This window comes from Chlorocebus sabaeus, chromosome 26 (genome assembly GCF_047675955.1).
Source record: "Chlorocebus sabaeus isolate Y175 chromosome 26, mChlSab1.0.hap1, whole genome shotgun sequence".
NCBI lineage: Eukaryota > Metazoa > Chordata > Mammalia > Primates > Cercopithecidae > Chlorocebus > Chlorocebus sabaeus.
The window spans coordinates 47,900,839-47,920,649 of record NC_132929.1 but is presented as its reverse complement, the minus strand read 5'-3'; the positions used below and the strand labels follow the sequence as shown (position 1 = coordinate 47,920,649).

The 19,811-nt window shown below is 41.2% G+C and overlaps 1 protein-coding gene across 15 annotated transcripts in view; it reads left to right on the top strand.

The window, feature by feature from the left end:
- The window catches only part of MYO9A (myosin IXA), a 308,489-nt gene that overhangs the window by 261 nt on the left and 288,417 nt on the right, over window positions 1–19,811 (top strand). For 10 of the 15 annotated variants that reach the window (XM_008016029.3, XM_008016036.3, XM_008016037.3 and 7 more), the window contains exon 1: window positions 31–482. The exons of 2 other annotated variants lie outside the window; for them this stretch is intronic. The gene's annotated coding sequence lies outside the window, so the exon portion shown is untranslated. Of the gene's footprint in view, window positions 1–30; window positions 483–19,811 lie in introns of those variants that run through there. 3 more of the 15 variants (XM_038010116.2, XM_008016035.3, XM_008016034.3) reach the window with 1 other exon arrangement.

Genomic DNA, 19,811 nt, shown 5'->3' with positions numbered 1-19,811 from the left:
GGGAGGTAAGTGCGCGCGCGCCTGCTCGCCTGCAGCCGTGGAGTCGCGCGGGGCGGGGTTGCGTGCGCAGGGTCGGGGGCGCGCGGCCGAAGCGGACAAGGGACGCGGCGACGGTTGACTGTGGCTGTAGAGAGAGTACAGGACAGTCAGGACCGCGAGAGGCGGCGACGGAGGCAGTAGCTGCACCGGCAGAGGCGGCCGCTGGCAGCAGTTGAGGCGGCGGTCCAACGCGTGCTCTCTGGGCGGGGTGCAGCGGGGGATGTGCCTGCCCAGGCCGGGCGGAGTCTCTCTGACAGGGCGGGGGATGCGCAGCGGCCGCTCGCCCGGACCGTGAGGCTGCTGGGTCCACCCTCCCGGAATCGTCCGACCCTCGGTGGCCTCGGCCTCCTCTGCCATCTCCCGCCCGACCCTGGGGCGGAGGGTGGGAGGCAGCTTCCGCCGAAGAGGAGGGGGCTGCGGTGGCCACCGCGGCGGAGCCCGAGGTAAGACCCGCCCAAGCGCTCAGCGGCCCTGCAGCCCGTCCTGGCCCACGTCTCAGCCTTGCTATTTGGCTCCGGTCGGGCCGCCCCGCCCCGTCCCAGCGGAGACGCCCCGCGAGCGGGTCTGCGCCGAGCCTCCCAAACACCAGATCACGGCCCCGGATCCCCAGTAGACCCCACCCCCCGTATCTTCCATTGGCCGGACACCATTCCGGTCCTCCAGCCTCCCCGGAGATTCTGTCACGGTCCCCCCAGTCCAGCAAACTCCATTAGAACCCCTCAGAGTCTCTCAGGACTCCTAATGGAGCTTCCAGACTCCGTTACATCCTCCCTTGGGCTGACCTCATTACAGTTGCTGAGACAAAGTCTCGACCGCCCCCTAACCCATTGCGTCCCCCAGCTGCCCCTCGCCCTACCCTTAATAGGCCCCCTCCCAGCTCGCTCATCACCAAGCCGACTAGCGCTAACCCTAGCCATCACGGCTTTCAGATAGCCGCTGTCATGGTGCTCTTACTCCCGGTAGATGTGGTGACAGCCGTCACAGACTTTGGCTTCTCTCCCACCACCGACTGTAGCCTCTCTCTCAGACCTCTCCTCAAGCAAACCTTGTTATCTTTCTCCTCAGTCGTGATCCTTTCTTTGGTTGAAAGGGCTTTGCCATGAAATGCTGAGGGAATATTTGCTTAGCTTAGTGTATTCCCTCCATTGTGACTTAAGGGGACCGACCGAGACCCATGTTTGGAGGGGTTGGGCTGAAAAAAGCGGGAGGCAGAGTGAAGTTATGGAAGCATGGGGCCAGTTGTGTGTGTACCATTATAAGGTCACAGAGCCTGCGCCTCATCTTGTCTGTTCTGTGTAGAACGTGTGAGGTTGTTCAGCTCTGACGTTTTAGGGACCTCTGTAAGGATTAAATCATGTTGCACTAGTGAATATAACTATGTCGTCTTGTAGTATTACTTCACCTCCTTATCGATTGCTGCAGATACTATAACTTTTTTATTTTTATTTTTAAAGGATGCCTGGGGACTTTTGGATTCACTGTTTTTGGATTTGCTAGAAAAATAAGATTTGTAGCTTTCCTTAATCCCTGAATACTTCGATGTCGGTTTAATAATAAACTTCTGCTGCCCGGTGCTGCTGTCTTGCTTCTCCAAGAAGCAAGTATAGAAATCATGCAGTGTTCACTGAGGTCATTACCTACAACAGCCTTCTCGATAGCAGTAAAATGTTGAATAAAATGTTTGTAGAAGTTGAGCTCCCGAGTTGTCAAGAAAGAAACGTAATGTTCCATCACATGATCAGTATGTAATTTTAATATTGGTATAAAGATGAAATACAAAGAGGTCTTAGTAGTCATACACACACGCACAGTAAAAAACGTTAAAGTAACAGAAGGAGAAAATCACATTAAAATTATAGATAATAACAAGACGTAAAAGCCAAACGTTTCGGAAGAGTAATGTAGTAAAAAGTTTCTGTTACGCCTTCATTCTCCAGCCACCCATTTTTCCTCTTTAGAGGCAACCGCTATTTCCAGCTTCATGTGTATCCTTTCTGAGATATTTTCAATATATAAACCTATATACATTTATATTTTTAAGACACTATACACAAATGGTTGCCTACTTTACCTTCTATACATAGCCTGTTTTTTTCCCTTAATGCTACATCCTAGAGATCATTTATTAACAGTACATATGGAAGTGCCTAATTTACTGGCTGGATAGTATTCCATTTTTGTGGACTGGAGGTTATTTTTGGTATTTTGCTTTTACCAACAATGCTGCATGCTTTTCTTTTAAATGTATCTGCTGTTATATGTATGTTTAAATAATTTTGTGATTTGAAAAAAATTCCTCATGATTCTTTTATGTTGAACCTACGGAAAGGATGTAACTAAATGTCTCATTGAACCTCTGAGCTTCCACAGTGTGACTAGCTGTGATAATTATAATATTTATTAAATTATTGAAGGATTTTAAAGTAGGGGACTGGAATGATCAGATTTGCATTAAAAAAAAGTCATTCTGTCTGTAGTGAATTGAAGAGTAGAATAAGGCTAAAGGCAGGAATATTAGGGTTATCCAGGCAAATGGTGAGACTGGATCTGAACTTGGATATTGGGAGTTGAGTTGGTGATTTTATTGTATTTGGGGTTGTGGAGAAGTTGCATAGAGGATAAAATCTAGGATTCTAGCTTGTGCCTTTCACTGAGTTGGAGATTCCCATAAGGAGTGGGATTTTATTTTTATTTTGTCAAGGAGGAGGGATGGAGGGGTTAATTTGTGACATGTTCAGTTTAGGTGACTATAGTTCTGTCAGATGTAGATGACCATTAGGCAGCTGGATTTGTGACTGAAGCGCAGTATCAGGTTCTGGGTTGATAGTAGTAGATTTTAGAGGCAAAATCTTACAGAATGGAGGAGAAAAGGTTTTAGGATGGAAACCCAACATTTAAATTACAGGTAGAGTTGAATATTTAAATTAGTAAATTACATGATTAAGTTCCTTAAAAAAAAATCTTTTTCTAGTTTAAGCATTAACAGTGAGATTCACTATCTAATATATGAATTTTTAACAGTTATTTTCTCTTAGTTATTTTAGTACTATATAGTTCCTGAGGGAAATTGGGTAAACTTAGAGTTTTTTTTTTAAGAAAGTACCTCAATAGAAGTTAGCAATATAAACTCCATCTTTCCTAATCATTTGGATTATACTATGTGGAAGTTTGTTCAATCTTTAATAATTGCAGAGAAGTGTAGGAGGTTTGAAAATATGATTTGCCAAGAATATTAAGGTTTTTAGTTGGAGTGATTTTTGTTTATATTAACTCAGTTTGAAATAAATATTAGTCAAAGACTTTTCAGACATTTTAAAAACCACAGTATTGACTTAATGTATTGATTCCTAAGTCTAGAACTGCTGTCTACAGTGCTTGCCTTTGCTCTAGACCCCTGTAAAAGCACTGCCAGAGGACATCACCACTTTGATTCACGTTTCACAAACACTTCAATCCAAACATTTAGGAAACAAAACTCTTCCTGCCTCTTTCCCCCCAAAAACGATGGGGAGAGATTCCTCGTGAAACCTTCAGGAACCTGGGAATTGCCCTCGGCTTCACTCTGTAGTTCACTGTCAACATCCAGTTTGTTACTGTCTTGTACATTTTCCCTCGTGGTATTTCAGGTCATTCCTTGTTACTTTTTGTTGCCTCTACCTTATTTTAACTAAAAATATCTGTTTATTGGGCTTCTGTAATGCTGAGTGGTCTTCTTACCTTCTGTCTTCTGCCTCTTGTCATGCCCTCCAGTTCATTCTCTTGACTGCTGTTGGATTAAGTGTTCTAAAATGCTCTTTTAGCCAAGCTCTTCCAATTGTGGGGAAGAGACTCAAGTTACCTTAAGTAGTGAAGTGCTTATTGAAAGGAACCATACACAAGGGAACCCAGGAAAAGTTAAACAACTTGCTCTCAAGAACAAGAACCTAATAAAACTTACTCTCAAGAAGAATAAGAACCTAATAAAGCTGGAGACTTCACTCCAGTGCTGCATTGTTAACTTGTCCTAGATACCCTTTCTTTCTTCTCCAGTTTTTTCCACCATGTCATAGCTTCCATTTATTCCTAATTTCTGCTCCTTATAACTACTATGTGACCCCATGCCAGCATCTCATCTCTTGGCTGCAGTCATTTTAACTTCAGCTCCTGTTGCTAACCATTTCCTTTTCCCTAGGATTTTCTGATTTGAATTCCCAAGAAACAATTTCTTTGGCTCAGCTCTTTTTCTCATTGATTGCTAACAAGTGTGTGTACTTAGGTTATGTCACCATTCCTGGCCATTTATTGTTGGCTGTGTGCTTGTATGTATATATGGGTATGGGGAAAGATCTTAGTGGTAGAAAGTATGGGGCAGTGTGCAGGCTCATTTACCGCAAAATGGGGTTGTGAGCGTGTCCCACACCATAATTTTGACATACATAGTAGAGATAAAAATCAAATCATGTCCTTTCCTATTGAAAAATCTTCAAAAAAGCTGTCTCATTGCTTTCAGGATAGAGTTTAAACTGTAGCATGGCATGTATATGAGATCATTTATAATCTAACTCAATTCTCTAGCCTTTCTTCACTTGCTGTCTTCCTTAAATTCTTTAATCCACTCTTACTGACTTTAGGCTTCCTCTCAGGTAATGTGCTTTCTCTTTTATCTTTTACATTTGATGTTCTATTTCCCTGATTTCTGCTTTCCCCTTTCTTTGCTTGGCTAATTTCTGTCTGACCTTTAGGATTCAGTTCAGATGTATATTCTTCAGGAAGCTTTCCTTTACCCCTTTCAGATTAAGTTAGGTACCATTTTTATGTGCTCCTGTAGCACATAGTAATTACTTCTATCATAGCTCTCTAATGAAATTGCTTCATTACTTGTCTGTTTTCTTCACTAGGGTTTGACTACTTTGGTAAGAGGGATGATATCAGTGCTTTTTAGTAAGACAAGTTTTTAGATTGAGCATTTTAAAAAATATAAGTTAAAAAAACAAAAAAATAGGTCTCACTGTGTTGCCCAGACTGGTCTTAAACTCCTGGACTAGAGCCATCCTTCTGCCTCAGCCTTTGAAAGTGATAGGATTACAGGCGTGAGCCACTGTGCCCAGCCTAAAAATATAAGACTTTATAGATTATAAAATATACAAAAAGTACATAGCTGGTAAATACATAGCTCAGTGAATTTTCACTAAGAACATACCAGTGTAACCAGCACCTACATCAAGATACAGAATATCACTAGAACTCTACAAGCTGCCTCATGCCTTCTTCTAGTCACTAATCCAGCTCATAGAGGATTTAATTTACATGGGAAATCCTTTAACATATAGATTTCTGTACCTATTTTGTGTGTATCTTTACATATACAAGGAATATAGGTATTGGAATTTTGATCCTGTAGAAAGAACATACATAATTTATGTTATAGAAACAATTATGTCATAGTTTCATACAATAGACAAGTTCAAAATAACATAATACTACTAAGGTTTATTTGTGAGATGTTATATTTAGGTAGGTGTTTTTGTTCATACATTTAATATGATTTTGGAGTGGCAGAAAATAATATGATAGAACAAAGTATATTTGCTGAAAATGGCCTATGAATTATGAGTGGTAAATATGCTTGGGATAGGTATAGTAAACACGTAAAGCGCTTTCCAAGTAGTGTTAGGCCTCTGGGTTTTAATGTGAATTATGTTGCTGGCATATTTTGGCAGTGGGGTCATCCAGCGGGCAACTGAAGTGTAATTTTACATGTACAGTGAGGAACGGACTAGCTGTCCTGTTATAGACAGCTGGCTTGCTAAAAATTGTGGGGGTTTTTTGTTTTTTTTAAACAATTAGCAATAATTTTAGAGCATAGTAAACTCTAAGATTGTGTAGCTCTTTGAATATATAACTATATTCTTTTAAATATTCTTTTTCCTTAGATAGGCTTTTTATCTGTGAATCTTAAATCCATTAAGTGGAGAGAATATGGATTCTTAAACCTAGATTTCTAAGAGACCTGGATTCAAGTTCTAGCCTCATAACTTTTGAACTGTCATTTATGGGCAAGCCATTTAACATTTGTGAGCTTGTCAGAATTTTCATCTCTCAAATGGGGATGATTGGGAGATGGAGGTGGAGGCAGGAGGATCACTTGAGCCTAGGAGTTTGAGACCAGCCTGGGCAACATAGGAGACCCTGTCTCTACAAAAATGACAAAATTATTATTAAATAGCTGAGTGTGGTGGCATTCACCTGTGGTCCCAGCTACTTGGGAGGCTGAGGTGGGAGGACTGCTTGAGCCTGGGAGGTCGAGGCTGCAGTGATCTGTAATCATGCCATTGTCCTCCAGGCTGGGCAACAGAGTGAGACCCTGCCTCAAAAAAAAAGAAAATGGGGGTAATATTTGCCTCATAAGACTATCATTGGAGTTAAAAAAATTTTATGTGAAGCACCGAGCATATAGTAAGTACTCAATAAGTCTTCCTTTTCCCTCTTGAATACATCTATTTCTCGTTTTATTTATTTATTAATAATTTTTCTTCTTCTTTTTTTTTTTTTTTAAATAAAGACAGTCTTGGCCTGGCGTGGTGGCTCGCGCCTGTAATCCTAGCACTTTGGGAGGCTAAGGTGGGTGGATCATGAGGTCAGGAGATGGAGACCATCCTGGCTAACACAGTGAAACCCTGTCTCTACTAAAAATACAAAAAAATTAGCGAGGCGTGATGGCGGGTGCCCGTAGTCCCAACTACTCGGGAGGCTGAGGCAGGAGAATGGCGTGAACCCAGGAGGCGAAGCTTGCAGTGAGCAGAGATTGCGCCACTGCACTCCAGCCTGGGCAATAGAGCGAGACTCCGTCTCCAAAAAAAAAAATAAATAAATAAAAATAAGGCAGTCTCACTCTGTCACCCAGCCTGGAGTGCAGTGGTGCAATCTTGGCTCACTGCAACCTCTGCATCCTGGGTTCAAGTGATTCTCGTGCCTCAGCCTCCCAAATAGGTGGGACTATAGGTGCGTGCCACCATGCCCGGCTAATTTTTGTATTTTTAGTAGAGACAGGGTTTCACCATATTGACCAAGCTGGTCTTGAACTCCTGACTTCAAGCGATCCTCCTGCCTTGGCCTCCCAAAGTGCTGAGATTATAGGTGTGAGCCACTGTGCCCAGCCTATTTCTTGTTATGTTTAAGTATGAAATCAGTAATTTTTTTTTTTTTGAGACAGAGTCTTTCTCCGTTGCCCAGGCTGGAGTGCAGGGGCGCGATCTCGGCTCACTGCAAGCTCCGCCTCCCAGGTTCGCACCTCCCGAGTAGCTGGGAGTATGGCTGCCTGCCACCATGCCCGGCTGATTTTTTGTAGAGACAGGGTTTCACCGTGTTAGCCAGGATGGTCTCAATCTCCTGACCTTGTGATCCGCCCGCCTCAGCCTCCCAGAGTGCTGGGATTACAGGCGTGAGCCACCGTGCCCAGCCGAAATCAAGAATTTTAAGAATTTCATTGTGTGATTTTTAGAAAAAATGGCTAAAGTTTGTTGCTAAAAGAAGTAGATATTAGGACAGTCTGTCTGCTAGTTGTCTTTCAAGTGTGATATTTTTCAATTAAAATATTTATTGTGGCATTAGGGCATTTAAAAAAATTTTTTGAAAAAATATTGCAAAGAAATGCTGCTCTTGATGTCTTAGCATATAGGATTAATGGATTTTAGAATGTATTTGATTCAGTGTGAGTTATCATAACAAAATGTGTTCTGTTTGTTAATGACAAACATTCCTTAAATAATTGACAGATTTTAGTACTATTGCTGTTTGTAGTGTGTAAGTATTTGTTTGAAATCTGTTTGCTTTTATTGATCAGATGATAGTGGACTGAGTAATCTCTGGAATTTTCTTTCTTTTTTTTTTTTTTTGAGACAGAGTCTTGCTCTGTCTCCCAGGCTGGAGGGCAGTGGTGCAGTTTCGGCTCACTGCAACCTCCGGCTCCTGGGTTCAAGCGATTCTCCTGCCTCAGCCTCCCAGGTAGCTGGGATTACAGGTGCCCGCCACCATGCCCAGCTAATTTTTGTGTTTTTAGTGGAGACGGGGTTTTGCCATTTTGGCCAGGCAGGTCTTGAACTGCTGACCTCAGGTAATCTACCTGCCTTGGCCTCCCAAAGTGCTGGGATTACAGGTGTGAGCCACCACACTCGGTCTGGAATTTCCTTTTTGTTTTTTTTTCGTGAGACAGTGTCTCACTGTATTGCCCAGGCTGGACTCAAACTCCTGGGCTCAAGCAGTCCTCCCACTTCAACCTCCTGAGTAGCTGGTACTACAGCTGTGTGCCACTATGCTGCCTGGCTAGATTTTTTTTTTTGATGTAAGGGAGAAAGTTCTTAGGTGACTGTGTGGACATGTTTATAAATGATTTTTAGATTGTATTTTTTTGCCTTATTATTATTATTATTATTTTTGTGAAACAGAGTCTCTCTCTGTCGCCCAGGCTAGAGTACAGTGGCGCGATTTTGGCTCACTGCAACCTCTGCTTTCTGGGTTCAAGTGATTCTTAATTCTTGTGCCTCAGCCTCCCAAGTAGCTGGGATTACAGGTGTGTGCCACCACACTCAGTTAATTTTTGTATTTTTAGTAGAGACAGGGTTTCACCATGTTGGCCAGACTGGTCTCGAACTCCTGACCTCAAGCGATCTGCCTGCCTTGGCCTCCCAAAATGCTGGGATTACAGGCGTGAGCCACTTCACCCGACCAATATTTTTGTCTTATTTTGCTTTTGCAACTCTATTTTCTTTTAGTTCTCTTTCTTTCCTCTGCTACTGTTTTATAAATAAGATCTTAAAGAAATAGAAAAGTTGGAAGGGAACACTAATATGTCTATCACTTTAACACTAATATGTCTAACTAGATTCAAAAGATAACGTTATGCCATCCCTATCTGCTTTATTGTACCCTATGTGATTATGTGTGTGTGTGTGTGTGTATATATATGTGTGTGTGTGTGTATATATATATATATATTTTTTTTTTAGACGGAGCCTCCCTCTGTCGCCCAGGCTGGAGTGCAATGGCATGATCTCGGCTCACTACAAGCTCCACCTCTTGGGTTCATGCCATTCTCCTGCCTCAGCCTCCCGAGTAGCTGGGATTACAGGCGCCCGCCACCACGCCTGGCAAATTTTTTGTATTTTTAGTAGAGACGGGGTTTTCACTGTGTTAGCAAGGATGGTCTCAATCTCCTGACCTCGTGATCTGCCCGCTTCAGCTTTCCAAAATGCTGGGATTACAGGCGTGAGCAGCCACCATGCCTGGTTGTGATTGTATATATTTTTGCAGAACCTTATGAAAGTAAGTTGTGCCTGCGTGCCGTGACTCACATCTGTAACCCCAGCACTTTGGGAAGCTGAGGCAGGTGGATCACCTGAGGTCAGGAGTTTGAGACCAGCCTGGCCAACATGGTGAAACCCCGTGTGTACTAAAAGTACAAAAAATGGCTGGGCGTGCTGGTGGGCACCTGTAATCCCAGCTACTCGGGGAGGCTGCGGCAGGAGAATCACTTCAGCCTGGGAGGTGGGGGTTACAGTGAGCCGACATGGTGCCTTTGCACTCCAGCCTGGGTGACAAGAGCGAAACTCTGTCTCAAAAAAAAGTTATGCATATCGTGACAAGTTTACTGCAAAATACTTAGTATATATTTCCTAAGAAATACATATTTTTCATGTCACCAGTGTACTATTACCCACACCTAAGAAAAATAATACTCTAATTTAATACTGAATTTATATTTTGAATTGTCCCAACTGTCCTGAAAAATGTTCTTTTCAAAAGAGAGCTCAGTTAAATTTTTGCATTTCATTTGATTATCTCTTTTTAGTCTCTCAATCTAGGAAGTTCCTTCCCACATTTCTCTTCCCTATGACATTGAAATGTCTTTGAAGAGACCAGTCATCTTGTAGAATGGCCTGTTTTCTAGAGTTTTCTGATTGTTTCTTGGATTGTTTAACTTGTTCTTCTGGTGCTTGTATATCCTGTAAACTGAAAGTTATATTGTAAAGGATTGAATAGATTCATGTTAAAAAGTTTTGGCAAGAACACTTTGTAGGTGATGTTGCATATCATGTCATGTATTATGGGAGGCATATAATGTCAGCTGTTCTACTCTCAGTGACGTAAGTTTGAAAGGTTTAAGGTGGTGTTTGCTTATGTCTCCATTTTAAAAGTAAATTTTTCCTCCTGTTATGTACTGTAATCTGTGGGACTGATACTTCGGTACCATACAAATATTCCATTTCTCAATATTCTTTCTCTAATAATTTTAGCATCTTTTTTGATCCTTAGGTCTTTAATTAAGGATTGCAAAATGGTGATTTTTCTAATTCTGTAATTCTTTTTCATTTAATAGTTATTCAGTTAATAAGAGCTTTGTAACCGTTATCAACTGGGAGTGAACAACAGTTCCTATTAAAAGAGAACAGTAAACGCTTAATTTTTTCCTTACTTTTTAGAGGGAGGATTTGTGCAATAGTCATCTATGATCGTAGCAAATGAGGTTTTTAATGGTCTCATGACTTTTGTTGTATTGTAGTCATTTGGAGACTTTTTTTTTTTGATGCTCAAATTGTCTCAAATAAGGACAATGGGAGCTTCTTCAAACAGGTTCCTGAATTATTTTTTCCTGAACCCATTAGTCTTTGGATGATTCCTTACTTTTGGGTACATGATATCTTGGCTCACCATGGACTTTTCCTGCTTTAGACTTGGAATCAGCAATTTCCCCAAGAAGCTTGGTCTTCTTACAGTGGAGGATTGTATTTAGTTTTATATTTATTTAATTAAAAATTTTTTTGCGGGGGAGGGGCAAAGTCTTGCTCTGTCACCCAGGGTGGAGTGCAGTGGCATGATCTTGGCTCACGGCAACCTCTGTCTCCAGGGTTCAAGCAATTTTCCTGCCTCAGCCTCCAGAGTAGCTGGGATTACAGGCACGCGCTACCATACTTCACTAATTTTTGTATTTTTGGTAGAGACAGGGTTTCACCGTGTTGACCAGGCTGGTCTGGGACTCCTGACCTCAGGTGATCTGCCTGCCTCAGCCTCCCAAAGTGCTAGGATTACAGGCATGAGTCACTACACCCTGCCGAGATTGTATTTAGAAACCACTATTTAGATGCTAAGTATGCTCCTTGTTATTGGGCTGTCATTGAGACTCTGACAGGAGGGAGTAAAAAGCATGATATCATCTTGATAATTCCGATTCCAATTTAACATTATAGGTTTCTTCCTTCTCTTCTCCCTACTACTCTTCCTCCTCCTCCTTTTGGTTTGTTAAATTATTTTTGTTTTAATCTCCTTTTCGTTGAAAATCGTAGTTTTTATTAACATTGACTTATTTGTTTTTTCTAAGTGTTTATAAAATAGTTTCAAAAATAAACAAAAGTGCTCAGCGGGACTCAAAATTTCTTTGCATTTCTTTTTGTCCTTAGACTGTATCCTGCTAAGGATGTACCTATTGTAAGTAGGACTATGTTTAAAAGTCACTTGAAATAATTATTTTCTCAGTTTGATTGTTACCAGTTTGATACGCAGTTAGATCTACTTATTTCATTTTAGGATTTGCTTTTCCTGTTTTTAGACTTAATTTGGCTGGGTGCTATGGCGCACGCCTGTAATCCCAACACTTTGGGAGCCTAAGGTGGGAAGTTCACTTGAGCCTAGGAGGTTGAGGCTGCAGTGACATGTGATTGTGCTGCTGCACTCCAACCTGGGTGACAGAGTGAAACAGTATTTCAAAAAAATAATTTTAAAAAACACCCTTGATTTTATTCTTTGAATATGTAAAGCACTTACATAGTTCAGAAAGAGAAACCATTTAAAAGTTATACTTAGGAATCTCATTGTCTTTGTTTTTAGAGATGAGATCTTGCTCTATCACCCAGGTTGGAGTGATAGAGCAAGTGCAGTGGCACAATCATTATATCACTGCAGCCTTGAACTCTTGGGTTCAAGCCATCCTCTTGCCTTAGTCTTCTGAGTAGCTAATACTATAGGTGCGTGCCACTGTGCCTTGCTAATTATTTTTTTAAATTACATTTTATTTTAGTAGGGATGGGGTCTTGCTTTGTTGCCCAGGCTGGTTTTGAACTCCAGGCCTCAAACAGTCCTCCTGCCTCAGCCTCCCAAAGTGCTGAGATTACAGGCATGAGCCATTGTGCCTGGCCAGGAATCTCATTTTCATCCCCATCTTTTTCATCCTGTTTTCTCACTCCTCTGTACGTAACCATTTTTTTAAGTCTTTGATTAATCATTCTAATATTTTTCTTTCAAAAATAAAATGTATGTATTCTCTTTTCATATACCAAAGGTAGTATACCATGTATTCTGTTCTGTACCTCTTCTTTTTTTCCACTTACTGTATGCTGGAGAGGACTTCGTATTGGTACATAAGATGTTTCTCATTCTTTTTTATGGAGACACAATTTTCTATTATACGGATGTACCATAGTTTTACTAAGTGAGTTTGGTTCTGAAGGATATTTATGTTTAATCTTTTGAACTATGTATAAGTAATACATATTGAATAAATTGATTAAAAATTAAAGCTTTCCCAGCATTTCGGGAGGCTGAGGCAGTAAGATTGCTTGAGGCTAGCAGTTTGAAACCAGCCTGGGCAACATAATGAGACCCTGTCTTTACAAAAACAAACAAAAAAACTAGCCAAGCATTGTGGTGTGTGCCTGTGGTCCTATCTACTGGGAAGGCTGACATGGGAGGATCACTTGAGCCCAGGAGATCGAAGTTAAGGTGAGCCATGATGATCATGCCATGGTCGTAGTCCAGCAGCCTGGGCAATAGAGCAAGACCCTGTCTCTTAAAAGAGAAAAAAGGAAAAAGGAAAAAGTTTCTTTCCCAAGTAACTGAGAAGGAGCTGATTTTTTCCAGAAGAGTCTTGAAGCTTGCAGAGGTATCTTTGTTCTGTTTTGTTGTTGCTGAGATAATTTTCGGAAAAAAATGGTAGATATATTTTGGTTTGGTGCTTAGGTCTGAAGGGACAGTAGATGGTTTGCCTCCTTTGTTTCACTGTTTCCTGACTCCTTAGAACTAAAAAAAAGTCCATATCTTGGATGTTTTCATGTAAGGATACATTCTGTCTTCACTGGTTTTTCCCCAAAATTCCCCTCTTATGTACATCTTACCTACCATTTCCCCTTAACTTTAACCTTTCTTCTGTCTCTTTTTTTGTCTTAAGTCTCAGATTATATATAGGATTCTAAGCATTTAATGTACAACTTCTTACAGTATAGTAGGGCAGAACAGATGTATCCTATGAATGAAAAGAGAAAGAGATCAGGAAAATGCTTAAGGCAGAGGGAAGAGTCTGTTGGGATATAAAGAATTCAATCTGTGGGCTTGTAGAATGAGAATTGGTTCAGGGAATCATACAGATCTAAATTGTCTTTTACTCCATTTAATTAGAATGGAAGTTGTTTCATTTATTGATCAAAATATTTGAGCATCTACCATGACCAACTTCCTGATGTGTAGGCACTGTGGAGGATACAAAACATTTTGTCATTATGGTAGCTTTTAAAAAATGCACGCTAGGTACCAGACTTACATTACCATATATTAAATTACCATAGTAGTTATAGGCAGTTGTTATTTTTCCTTTTCATTCATATACTGATGCTCCCTGACTTACAATGGGGTTACATCCTGATAAACCCATTATAAGTTGAAAATACTGTATGTCGAAAATGCATTTATTACACCTAACCTACCGAATATAATAGCTTAGCTTAGCCTTCCTTAAATGTGCTCAGAACACATTAGCCTACAGTTGGACAGAATCATCTGGCAACACAGTATATACTATTGAGGATCAGTTGTTTACCCTTGTGAGAGCTACTGCTTTCTGCTGCTGCCCAGCATTATGAGAAAGTATCATACTGCATATTGCTAGCCTGGGAAAAGATAAAAATTCAAAATTTGAAGTATGATTTCTACTGAATGCATATTGATTTCGCACTGTGCTAAAGTTGAAAAATTATAAGTTAAACCATCATAAGTTGTGGACCATCTGTATACAAGAGAAGGCATAAAATGTGCAGTTTAAGGGAAATAATAAAATGAGTATTAGTGTTGTCATTGCCCAGGTCAACAAACCAGAAGTGCTTCCCTCCAGCCTCACCATCCTTGTCAACATATCCCCCTCAGTGGAGGTAGCTATTATCCTGACCTTTGTGACTGTTTTTTGCTTTGCTTCATAATTTTAAGTCCTAGCTATACATCCTTAAACAATATAGTTTTCCTTGTTTTTGAACTTCATGTGAATATAATAATACTATGTGTATATTATGTAATCTAAAAAATTAGTTCAGTATTTATGAAATTCTTCTGCTTCCGCCGCTGCCGCTGCTTCCGCCGCTGCCGCTGTTGCTGCTGCTTCTGCTGCTGCTGCTTCTGTTTCTTCTTCTGCTTCTTCTGTTTCTTCTGCTTCTTCTGTTTCTTCTTCTGCTTCCACTGCTTCCACTGCTTCCACTGCTTCTGCTTCTGCTTCTGCTGCTACTTCTGCTGCTTCTGCTGCTGCTGCTGCTGCTGCTTCTGCTTGCTGTTTGCTGCTGCTTCTGCTTGCTGCTGCTTCTCCTTCTGCTTCTGCTGCTGCTGCTTCTGTTTCTTCTTCTGCTTCTTCTGTTTCTTCTGCTTCTTCTGTTTCTTCTTCTGCTTCCACTGCTTCCACTGCTTCTGCTTCTGCTTCTGCTGCTGCTTCTGCTGCTGCTGCTGCTTCTGCTTGCTGTTTGCTGCTGCTTCTGCTTGCTGTTTGCTGCTGCTTCTGCTTGCTGTTTGCTGCTGCTTCTGCTTATTGTTGCTTCTCCTGTTTCTGCTGCTGCTGCTGCTGCTTCTGCTCCTGCTGCTGCTGCTTCTGCTGCTGCTGCTTTTTTTTTTTCCTTGCAGTGCAGTGGCGCTATCTTGGCTCACTGCAACCTTCACCTGCCAGGCTCAAGTGATTGTCCTTCCTCAGCTGAGAAGAATCACTTGAACCTGGGAGGTGGAGGTTGCAGTGAACTGAGATCGCACCACTGCACTCCAGCCTGGGTGACAGAGTGAGATTCCATCCCCAAAAAAGCAACAAACAAACAAAAAATAATTTGAATTTCTCTGTAGGTTCTTGATTTTCTATATATACAATTATGTCATATGCAAATAATGACAACTTTGTCTCTTGTTTCTAATCCTTATACCTTTTATTTTTTTCCTGCTTTCCTTTGCTGCCTGAGATCTCCAGCATAATGTTGATAGAACTTTATAGGGCCATCTTTGTTTCGTTCTTCCTCATCTCAAGGGGAAAATATTCAACCTTTCCTCATTAAGCATGGTGTAGGCTTTGTAGACACCTTTTATCAAATCAGGGAAGCTTCTGTTTTTCATTTGCCAAGACTCCATTAGAGACATGTATAACTACTGAATTGTCTTGGATTTTTTTGAGATGTGGTTGATTATATTGATTGGCTTTCTGATATATCTGTTATTTCTGGATTCAGAGTCCAGAGTGCTCACCATTACACCATGGAACCATCTAATCTGTTATTTCTGTTGTTAGTTTTTATCCCTTTTTCCAATCCTGATCCTTTGCTTTTTTTTTTTTTTTTTTTTTTTTGAGACGGAGTCTTGCTCTGTCTCCCAAGCTGGAGTGCAGTGGCTCAGTCTCAGCTCACTGCAGCCTCAGCCTCCTGGGTTCAAGCAATTCTCCTGTCTCAGCCTCCTGAGTAACTGGGACTACAGGTGCCTGCCACCACACCCGGCCAATTTTTGTATTTTTAGTAGAGACAGGGTTCTACCATGTTGGTCAGGCTGGTCTCAAACTCCTGGCCTCAGGTGATCCACCCGCCTCGGCCTCCCAGAATTCTGGGATTACAGGCATGAGCCACTGTGCCCAGCCTTGTTTTTTTTCTTTTTTTGAGACAAGGTCTCGCTCTTGCCTAGGCTGGAGTGCAGTGGTGTGACCGCGGCTGGCTGCAGTCTTGATCTCCCAGGTTTGAGTGATTCTGCCACATCAGGATCCTGAGTAGCTGGGACTACGGGTTTGTGTCACTAGACCTGGCTAATTTTTTTTTCTTTTTTTTTTTTGAGATAGGGTCTTGCTCTGTCGCCCAGCGTCTCAGCTTATTGCCAACCTCTGCCTCCCAGGTTCAAGCAATTCTCGTGACTCAGCCTCCTGAGTAGCTGAGACCACAGGTGTGCACCACCACACCCAGCTGACTTTTATATTTTTCAGTAGAGTTGAGGTTTCACCATGTTGGCCAGACTGGTCTGGAACTTCTGGCCTCAATTGAGCTGTCTGCCTTAGCCTCCCAAAGTGCTGGATTACAGGTATGAGATCCTGGCCCGGACGTGGCTACTTTTTGAAAGTTTTTTGTAGAGATGAGGTCTTGGCTGTGTTGCCAGGGTTGATCTCGAACTTCAGGGCTCAAGTGATCTTTCTGCCTCGGCCTCCCGGTATTGCAATTACAGCTGTGAGCTACTGTGTCTGGCCTCTTTTTCTTTTTAATTTCTTGATTTTGCCGGAGGTTTGCCAATTTGTAGTTTTTTTTTTTTTTTAAATACAACTTCTGGCTTTGATGGCCCTTACTATTTTGTTTTCTCTCTACTTATCACTTTCTCGTTTTTGTCATTTCTTTTCTAACTAATATATGATTGCAACAGTTTGTTTTGTTTTGTTTTTGAGATAGGGGTCTCATTATATCGCCCAGGCTGGTCTCAAACTCCTGGACTCAAGTAATCCTCCTGCCTCAGCCTCCTGGCTAGCTGGGCCTATAGGTGTGTGACACCACACACACCTGATCACTTCTGTTATTTCCTTCTACTTTCTTCAGGTTTATTTTGCTATTCTTTTTTATCTTCTTGAATAGATAGCTCTCTAAGTTTTGGGTTTTTTTCCTATTATACTTATTTAGGGTTATGCATTTTCCCATGAAGTATTGCTTTAATTGCATCTCACAAGTTTTGAAATGTAGTTTTGTTATTTATTTCAAAATATTTTTCATTTACTGGTCACATATATTATTTAGGAGTATATTTTAAAATTTCCAAATACGTGACAATTTTTAATATGTTAGTTATCTATTGTTGCATAACCAGTTAAGCCGAAAACTTAGTGGCTTATTATCCTTTACAGTTTTTGTGGGTCAGGAGTGGTTACACTTGACATTTCTGCCTTAGTTCCTTTCCATGTGGGTTTTTCCATGAAACTTTTAAACTGTTGTCAGGGCATGGTCGGTGGAATTCCTGAGAGAGAGAGCATACCAGATAGAAGCCATGTTGTCATTTATGACCTAGCCTTACTTCTGCATTCTGGTGATCCAGAGTTACAGAGCTCCATTCATGTTTGAGGAGGAGGAAGCATAGGGAAAAGTGTCAAGTTACATTGTAAAATTATATATGGGATGGGATATACACTGGTGTGGCCATCTTTGAAAAATACATTTGTTATGCCCACTCATCTTTTTTATACTGATTTCTATTTAATTGTTTTCAGAGGAAATGATCTTATGGTTTCAGTGGTCTTTTTCTGTTTCTTCTTTTTTTAAAAAATATTTTTATTTTATTTATTTATTTTTGAGATGGAGTTTTGCTCTGTCACCAGGCTGGAGTGCAGTGGCATGATCTCGGCTCACGGCAACCTCCGTCTCCCTGGTTCAAGCGATTCTCCTGCCTCAGCCTCCTGAGTAGCTGGGATTACAGGCATGCGCCACCACACCCAACTCATTTTTGTATTTTTAGCAGAGACACGGGGTTACACCATGTTGGCCAGGATGGTCTCGATCTCTTGACCTGATGATCCGCCTACCTAGGCCTCCCAGTTTTTAAATATTTTTGTTTCACCATCTTAGTCTTTCTTTTTCTGGATCTCCAGTTTATATACAGGCATACTTCTGATACATTTAGGTTCAGTTTCAGACCACTGCAGTAAAGCAAGTATTGTAATAAAGTGAATATTGCAATAGAGCAAGTTATATGAAACTTCTGTTTTCCCATTGCATATAAGACTTATGTTTATACTGTACTATAGTCTATTTAAAGTGTGTAATAGCACCATGTCTACAAAAATATACGCACCGTGATTAAAAAATACTTTATTAAAAAATGCTAATGGTCACCTGAGCCTTCATTGAATTGTAATCTTTTTGCTGGTGGAGGTTCTTTACTTCATGGTGGTGGCTGCTGACTAATCAGGATAGTGGATGCTGAAAGTTGGAGTGGCTGTGGCAATTTCTTGAAATAAGACAATGAAGTTTGCTGCATCAGTGGACTATTCCTTTAATGAAAGATTTCTCTGTAGCATGCAGTGTTGTTTGATAGCATTTTACGCACAATAGAACTTTTTTCAAAATTGGAGTCAGTCCTCTCAAACCCTACAGTTGCTTTATCAACTAAGTTTATGTAATATTATACATTCTTCGTTGTCATTTCAACAGTTTTCTCAGCATCTTCTCAAGGAGTAGATTCTATCTCAAGAAACCGCTTTCTTTGGTCATCAGTAAGAAGCAACTCATCATCTGTTCATGTTTTATCATGAGATTGCTGCAGTTCAGTCATATCTTTAGGCTCCATTTTAAATTCTAGTTATTTTTGTTTCCACCACACCTGCAATTCCTTCTTCCACTGAAGTCTTGAACCCCTCAAAGTCATCCATGAGGGTTGGGATCAGCCTCTTCCAAACTCCTGTTAATGTTATGTTGATCTCTTCCCATGAGTCATGAATGTTCTTAATGGCATCCAGAAAGGTGAATTCTTTACAGAAGGTTTTACATTTACCTTGCGCAGATCCATCAGGGGAATCACTATCTATGGCAGCTAAAGCCTCATGAAATGTTTCAAATAATAAGACTTGAAAGTTGAAATTACTCCTTGATCCATGGACTGCAGTGTGGATGTTGTGTTAGCAGGTGGGAAAACATTAATCGCCTTGTACATCTTTATCAGAGCCCTTGGGTAACTAGGTGCATTGTCAATAAACAGTAGTAGTTTGAAGGAATCTTATTTTTCTGAGCAGTAGGTCTCAACGGTGGGCTTAAAACATTCAGTAAACCTTCCTGTCAACAGATGTATTGTCATTTGGTCTTTGTTTTTCCATTCAGAGAGCACAGGCAAAGTAGATTTAGTGTAATTTTTTTGTTGTTCCCTGATACAGGGTCTCATGGTTGCATAGTGTGGAGTGCGGTGGTGTGATCTCAACTCACTGCAACCTCCGCCTCCCAGGTTCAGATGATTCTCCCACCTCAGCCTCCTGAGTATCTGGGACTACAGGCCTGCACCACCATGCCCAGCTAATTTTTTCTTTTTTTTTTTTTTTGAGACAGAGTCTTGCTCTGTCACTCAGGCTGGAGAGTACAGTGGTGCAATCTCGGCTCACTGCAACCTCCGCCTCCTGGGTTCAAATGATTCTCCTGCCTCAGCCTCTCAAGTAGCTGGGATTACAGGTGCCCACCACCATGCCCAGCTAATTTTTGTATTTTTAGCAGAGATAGGATTTCTCCAAGTTGGCCAGGTTGGTCTCAAACGCTTGACCTCTGGTATTCTACCCACCTTAATTTTTGTATATTTTATAAAGACAGGATTTCACCATGTTGGCCAGGCTGGTCTTGTACTCCTGACCTCAGATGATCAGCTTGTGGGAGACCTCAGCCTTCCACAGTGCTGGGATTACAGGCATGAACTACCATGTCTGGGCTCGATTTAGCGTTAATTCTCAAGAGCCCTAGGATTTTCAGAATGGTCAATGAGCTTTGGTTTCAGCTTAGTCGTTAGCTGCCTTAGTGCCTAAC